The 8039-nt window shown below is 36.8% G+C and overlaps 1 long non-coding RNA gene across 4 annotated transcripts; it reads right to left on the bottom strand.

The window, feature by feature from the left end:
- Window positions 1-520: 520 nt before the first annotated feature.
- LOC117319349 lies at window positions 521-7506 on the bottom strand. Of its 4 annotated transcripts, none has more exons than XR_004530702.1 (6): window positions 7130-7506; window positions 4518-4645; window positions 4085-4337; window positions 2860-2961; window positions 852-1084; window positions 521-573 (listed from the first exon to the last, which is right to left on the bottom strand). It is a non-coding gene; the product is annotated as an uncharacterized LOC117319349 (long non-coding RNA). The 4 variants fall into 4 exon arrangements; XR_004530700.1 differs by having other exon boundaries at window positions 6935-7503; XR_004530703.1 differs by lacking the exon at window positions 7130-7506 and adding an exon at window positions 6539-6918.
- Window positions 7507-8039: the final 533 nt, after the last annotated feature.

The raw sequence follows: 8039 nt of genomic DNA, 5'->3' as shown, positions 1-8039 counted from the left end.
TAACGTCCTATTATCAATATTACAAGAGATCCCAGAAGGATTTTGGCGCCCACCGATGAAATAGTTTTATTGGTTCTATGTTAGACCAATCTTCCCTCTACGTTTCCCTTCTTTATTCTCTTCCTCTTTATAATCTGATACCAAGAACAAGTGGAACCTACATGTGAAGTTTGAGAAAATCCCTTCAGTTCTTTCAAGAATAAATCTAAAGTGACAACAAACTTCAATTCTCAAAATCCAATATGGCCACCAGTCAGAAATTTTGTTTTTCGATCAAACACCAAAATTGAATTGGCACAACTTGGGACCAAAGGGAACCAATATATGAAGTTTGAGGAATATCCCTCCAGTACTTTTCAAGAATTAGTGACAACAACCTTCAATTCTCAAAATCCAATATGGCCACCTGTAAGCCATTTTGCTTTTTTGAACTAAAATTTAAAATGAATTGGCACAAATAAGAAGCAATGGAAACCTACACATGAAGTTTGAGGAATATCCCTCCACTTCTTTTTTTTTGCAATATTTGTTATCGACATGCCTTTCCCCTCCTCGATGAACATGTCTGTTGCCCTAATATAAATATTGGAAAATAGGTCACATGATTTACACTAGAGCTACTACTACACAGATATCTGGAAAAAGACATCATTAATCAATTTATTTATTAGATAAGTGATTAAATTTTGAAGTTCAGTAAGTAAGGTTTTATATGTAAAATAAATGACCAATGTTACCAGCATAATCGGTCTTATGACCCCAAATGAAATTAAGACACTGAAATCTGTACTTACAACTTTGACCATAGCTGAAATTGTTAGGTACAGATATAATTATGAATTGATAATTACCTGAAAGTGTCTGTCCTCTCGAGGGTTGACGCCGTCCCCTAGATATAACAGTTTGGGTGGGGTGAGGTCAACCACACAGCCATTAGTCTCATTCTGGATAGTGATTAAGGCACCGTTTGTTGTGTTCAAAACAAGCTTAACACAATCCCGATGGTTCAAGTGAAAGTTTAGCCAATTCACGCTGAAAGTGTCATTATCAAATGTTGTCCAGTCTCTTAGAAGTTCTCAGGTTCCTACAAAATATATGAAAAAATATATTAAACACATTTCAAAACTCTGGTTGTAGGACAATCGAATAATTGTTTGACATCTCATTGATAAAATGGTCCTTACAACAATGAAACCTGACAAATGGATGTTTTTCATGTTTGAAATTGACATATCTGAAAGGGACAATTAAGTCAAGTTTGTTTACTTTTTTATCATTTCACACATTATTTCATGAAAGTGTACTTCAGTTCTCCTCATGAACTATCCTTGGTCATATATTGATACAAGTTTATGTTTTCCATGCGTTTTTTAATTAATTGTAAGGGGGATCCTAATCGTATAACCATACAATTTATATGCAAATGAGCAAGTCGTCTCTAGTCTCTCTACACACTTTGTATACATGTGTGCAAGGACAGCCCCGTCTCGTGACTAAACAACATTGATTTGCATTTGAAGCTGTTAACGGATATTTCAACTACATGTATAGGTTGCGGGTCTCGTGTCTCTGCTCGTACCAAACGTAGACACTAAATGGATAAACAAAATATATGGAGAATTACAGTTAGGTCATGAATATAACAAATGTGAGTTTTTCGAACGGTTGCGACAACAATGAAGAAGTTCATACAGTTGCGAGCGAGTTTGCCGAGACTTGACCTAGATCGGCCAACAGAGTTATGTTGAGTGCGATATTTTTGTTCTGTACAACTTCCATAATCATAATTCCATTCGTACTTGTTATAAGTATTGTTCTGATTACATCATGGATGGAATAAATCACCTAGATTGGTGTTAACGTTTGTTTGCATTCGTACACAAATGAAAATACAATCTTTTTCTGCATACGTATCGGCTGTATACATACATGCATGTGTGTACACAATTACATGAACACGAATTCCCATTCGGTGATCCTGGAATTAACCTGTGTTTGGTCGATTTGAATTGTCTAAACACTAAATCATTATTGAATCTATCAATTATAATACATGTAACAACTGTTTGCCACGCATGTTGTTAAATCGAAATCCAAAGAAATAAGTATACATCGGATCTACTGTGTCGTCACTTACAACCAACTCTGTTCCTGCCAGAGAGCGCAACAAGTTGCACTATATTTGGAGCATAGCGCTATATTTGACATGGACTTTCCCAAAACTTAAACTGACATTATGGACATTGGCTACGTAGCAGATAACTGTTGACCGCAGATTATTTAGTCTGGGTATATGTTTTATTGATTCTGCTTGAATTATAAAAAGGATGCTTGACTAAATTGTCCCATTAATGCTACTGGAATTTATTTACATACACAATTATATTGGCAAAACAAATATATTTGTGATATCAATACTTGTTGCCAAAAATCTAAAATCATGTTGTAAACTGATCTCTCATCAGTCATATGAAAATAATACCGTAACCTAAAACATAACACGAAACATGGCTCCAGACAAATTAGTTTATACTTAAAAGAAGCAAATAATCGTCTATTACCATGTAATTAGCGAAAACTAAAAGAAATATGGTACAACATTATAATTAACAATAATAAATGTTTCTCAAATAGTTGTGACAGGGGAGATAATTCAAATAAAGCCTGACATATCTGTATTCCAACAACGTCCGATTTTCAGACCAATGGATCTGAGTGATATACCGGGACCAGCTGTCTGTGTAGTTTTATGGTACCATCACAACACAATAAGGCTATCCCAACTTACTCTGCTCTATGCACGTTGTACCTTATATTCCCTGATAAAAGACTCAAGGTCATAGAAATCTCTCCACTGACCTTCGACCTTGGCTTGGGCAGCTGTGTATACTTGATCTTCAAAGTTCGCCATGTTGCCATCGACAATCTGACCAGGAAAAGGGGCCGTCAAATCACATACCACTGTGTAAAAACCATTTTATAATGTACATGTATAAGGGTGAATAGATTTTCCTAAATCACATAGTTATAATGTTGTTTCTATGAATATAGACATACAAACTTAATCCAACAAAAGACCAGTGGTGAAGTGTAACCAATTGACAGGTGTATAAGTACATCACATGATAGAATACTGACATACAGGTGTATAAGTACATCACATGATAGAATACTGACATACAGGTGTATAAGTACATCACATGATAGAATACTGACATACAGGTGTATAAGTACATCACATGATAGAATACTGACATACAGGTGTATAAGTACATCACATGATAGAATACTGACATACAGGTGTATAAGTACATCACATGATAGAATACTGACATACAGGTGTATAAGTACATCACATGATAGAATACTGACATACAGGTGTATAAGTACATCACATGATAGAATACTGACATACAGGTGTATAAGTACATCACATGATAGAATACTGACATACAGATCTATAAGTACATCACATGATAGAATACTGACTTCCTATTGGCTACACACATGGAACGATGAGGCAAGAGTACCTACTCCTCTGAGCAATATCAAATTTGTCACAATATTGACTGTGAATCTAGAGTGATGTTCCTTATAATTCCTTTGTTTTAGATGCACACAATGAAAATGGCTGACACAGACAGTCAGGTGGCAGTGCATAAACAAATGCCTATTTACTGACCACTACCAAATCAATGAATAGCTATAAGTCTTTCAGAACTATTTTTCAAAGATAGGGCCCTGAAGTTTCGTTTTTGCGACCCCAAGTGGCTCTCTGTTTGATACACAGTGGTGAGAGTCACTAATGGTGTAATCAAAATACCCCAAAGTCCTATTTTAACTGAATATTGAAATTAGCATATTCAAAATGGAAGTTTGATGAACTAAACCAAATATGGCTTAGTTGAGAGGGAACTATTACCTCATAGAATTGTCAAGAGATTTAACAGTACCCGAGCAATCAGCTCTGATCAGGAGCAGGTAGCTTGGCCACTATTCCATCCCTCGACAATAGTATGGGGCTATAGTTCCCTATCAACAAATTGATAGTGGATTATATAGATAATTCTGCATTGCAATTTACCTCCATCTGAAATCTTGGCTACAGGCAGCTGTTTGTGTCCCCCGTTGTAGGCCCACACAGTCACAAAGTACTCCTTGTCATGCTACAGGTAATTTTCTGGTTCAAGGGCGACGCATGCTTCATGGTCGAGGCGTGTGTACTGGGTGAGATTGGCGATGTAGGTAATATTGATACTATCCACAGACCCCATAGACACTTGGTAGTAGGCTATACCAGACTCCGGGTCGTAGAAACCCTGCCAGTTCACACACAGCTGGAAACCAAAATAAAAATTATCATTATAGTTTGTACTAAGAAGTTTCCATAATTTAAAACAGATACAACTAGATGATCAGGTACAATTTTCACCAAGGTGATGAGTCGAGACAATTTCTATCAGTATAAGTATGTACTAGATAATCCAGCCCACACAGATGACTTGTATAATACATACCTGGTCATAGTCTTTGGTATACTGAAGGTCAACCCCATATATGGGGCTGTCATTCACACTTCCAGGGAAGGGGTTTGATGTGTCAATGATGATTTGAGAGTTCGCCACTTTGATTGGTCTAAGGTCCACTGTAAGAAAACATTTAAATTATCAAATGATCAAATACTTGGAGTTTTGAGTGATACTATTGATTTTTGTATGATGCTTCAACTATTTCTCTTGTAAAGACTTACATAAAATCAGAATTTCAAATTTGACAGAAGAGTGCAGGTCATTAAACTACCAGTACATTTAGTCTGATGGAGTTTTAACACATTACTTCTACAAATAACAAGAATTCCAGAAAATAGTTATAGGTACAATTCAGCATTACAAACTAATAATAATAAGATGCTTAATATGGATTTTTGAAGAATAGAGATATTTAGTGACTTTGACCTTTGACTTCAAGATCTGAAAAGCCATACCAAACAAACCCTTTTTAAGGAAAACAACTTTGAATATTGAGTCAGATTGAAAGTTTGGTTATAAAACTGATGCTTTTAAGGTAATGTCACTTTTTCAGGCAACAAGAAAATATCAAATACACCATCCTGACAACAAGTCTTTTTGATCTCTTTGACCGTACCGACCATTATTGATGGCCTTGACCTATACTGACTATGATTGATGGCCTTGACTACTGACAGTGATTGATGGCCTTGACCTACTGACCATGATTCATGGCCTTGACCTACTGACCATGATTGATGGCATTGACTACTGACAGTGATTGCTGGCCTTGACCTACTGACAGTGATTGCTGGCCTTGACTACTGACAGTGATTGCTGGCCTTGACTACTGACAGTGATTGCTGGCCTCGACCTACTGACAGTGATTGATGGCCTTGACTACTGACAGTGATTGATGGCCTTGACCTACTGGCAGTGATTGATGGCCTTGACTACTGACAGTGATTGCTGGTCTTGACTACTGACAGTGATTGATGGCCTTGACCTACTGACAGTGACTGCTGGCCTTGACCTACTGACAGTGATTGATGGCCTTGACCTACTGACAGTGATTGATGGCCTTGACTACTGACAGTGACTGCTGGCCTTGAATACTGACAGTGATTGCTGGCCTTGACTACTGACAGTGATTGATGGCCTTGACTACTGACAGTGATTGATGGCCTTGACTACTGACAGTGATTGATGGCCATGACTACTGACAGTGATTGATGGCCTTGACTACTGACAGTGATTGATGGCCTTGACTACTGACAGTGATTGCTGGCCTTTACTACTGACAGTGATTGCTGGCCTTGACTACTGACAGTGATTGCTGGCCTTGACCTACTGACAGTGATTGATGGCCTTGACTACTGACAGTGATTGATGGCCTTGACCTTGACCCACACTGGAATGCCATCAGGAAGTCTGAAGTAATGCTGGATGAAGGTGTTGAAGGAGTAACGCTCCCAAACATTATGTGAGACATAACAGTCACGAGTGGTTCTACCCAGACAGATGTCATTGTACTTCAGTCCTGACTGAGGATCTCTGTAGGTAAATAACAATAGCTTATATGTATGTAAACAATGCACAGTTGTACCTGTAGAAAACAACACATTTCTCACTAAAATCCTGTTGTACGTCTAGAAAACAATATATTTCTCGCTAAAATCCTGTTGTACGTCTAGAAAACAACACATTTCTCACTAAAATCCTGTTGTACGTCTAGAAAACAATATATTTCTCGCTAAAATCCTGTTGTACATGTAACAAACAACACATTTCTTACTAAAATCCTGATCACAGCCTGTCATTGCACTTAAAACTGGATAATTTTCACTAAAAACCTTTATTCACCTTCAAGTGCATTTAAAACATAAGAAGTGGGATGAGTTTGGTTTTGTTTTGGTTTGTTTTTGTTTAACGTCCTATTAACAGCCAGGGTCATTTAAGGACGTGCCAGGTTTTGGAGGTGGAGGAAAGCCGGAGTATCCAGAGAAAAACCACTGGCCTACGGTCAGTACCTGGCAACTACCCCACATAGGTTTGGAACTTGCAACCCAGAGGTGGAGGGCTAGTGATAAAGTGTCAGGACACCTTAACCACTCGGTCACCGCGGCCCCTAAGTGGGATGAGAAGGTAATAATAATCATTTATCTCAAACTTTAATAACTTGAATTCTGCTTAAATTCACAAAATAAAAATTCTGTTCTGACAGTAAAATTTCTGCATGAAATATTTTTCATTACCTCACTGACTTTGAATTAAGTGAATCACTGTTTCAATATGCATAGTAAATATCTACTTTTAATTTAGCAGTCACATTTTACCATATAATCAAATGATAAAACATGAAATATGAAATACACAAGTTTTGCATAGACAAAGGACACATGCACTAAGTGATTATGTACTATCACCTTTTGTTATGTAGGGGTTAAAACAACAACAGATCTGAGTCTACTTTAAATTGTCTCCCTTGATTAGATTCTCTCTCTCTAATTGCTCATAAGGTGCAGGAATAAGGATGTATCATGGCACTATGGGTCCTACTGTGATTCATCAAACAGGTGTTTATGGTGGTCATGGTGGGGATGGATCTCGTCCCCACACACCTGCCGTCCAATGGTGATTGTGTAACCAAGGATACCAGACTCCTTGTCATCATGTACCATTCCATGCCAGTTGGCTGTTGATCAGAAACAAAACATCAATATTGTTTTAAAACAAGATTGTGCTACTTTCAGTTTCTATATAACTAAAATAGAGATTGTATGTGTGCAATACCAGACAATGAATAAGCATCAATTAACAGTTCTATTAAACAACAATAGGTATGGTTGGGATTAATACCAGGTAAAGACTTACTGCCTGACAAATAGGTCACATAATTATTTCATATATTGTGGATGTTTTCTCATTGTTCTTTCTCTGAGCTTCTCGCTTGAATATTCAATCAATTCATAACAGATCACAGTTTCAACACATGTTTAGCTGTTTTCATGTTTCTGATTAAAAAATATTTAAGGATTAACATCAATTATTTTTTCTGTTATACAGTCATAACAGAAAAAACTGGAGTGTACTCTAAATAAACCGCAAAGCGGTTTATGAAGAGAGTACACTCCAGTTTTTTATGTTATGACTGTATAACAGAAAAAAATAATTGATGTTAATCGTTATAATTTAAATTCGTCTTATACACACAAAGATATTTCACTTTCTTTGGCGAACTCTTTTCTGTGATAAATTATTACGCAATGTCATCAGCCAATCGAAAATGACGTTACATTTCGCAACGTCAAAAATTTTGTTATGGAGGTATAACAAAATTATTTCAGCCAATGAAAATGCGTGTTTCATACAAAATTAAATTATTATCCAAAATCAAATCCTAAATATCTAAAACCAAAACATCTGGAAATGCAGTGGAGATAAAAGGAAGAAAGTTGACTAGAAAGAAAAAGATGATCCCACATTAAGACACCTCTTCATCATCATGAACCTCAGGGGGCAGCAGGTACA

The sequence above is a fragment of the Pecten maximus genome, unplaced genomic scaffold, assembly GCF_902652985.1.
Source record: "Pecten maximus unplaced genomic scaffold, xPecMax1.1, whole genome shotgun sequence".
Taxonomy (NCBI): domain Eukaryota; kingdom Metazoa; phylum Mollusca; class Bivalvia; order Pectinida; family Pectinidae; genus Pecten; species Pecten maximus.
This window is presented reverse-complemented; position numbering and strand designations above follow the sequence as displayed.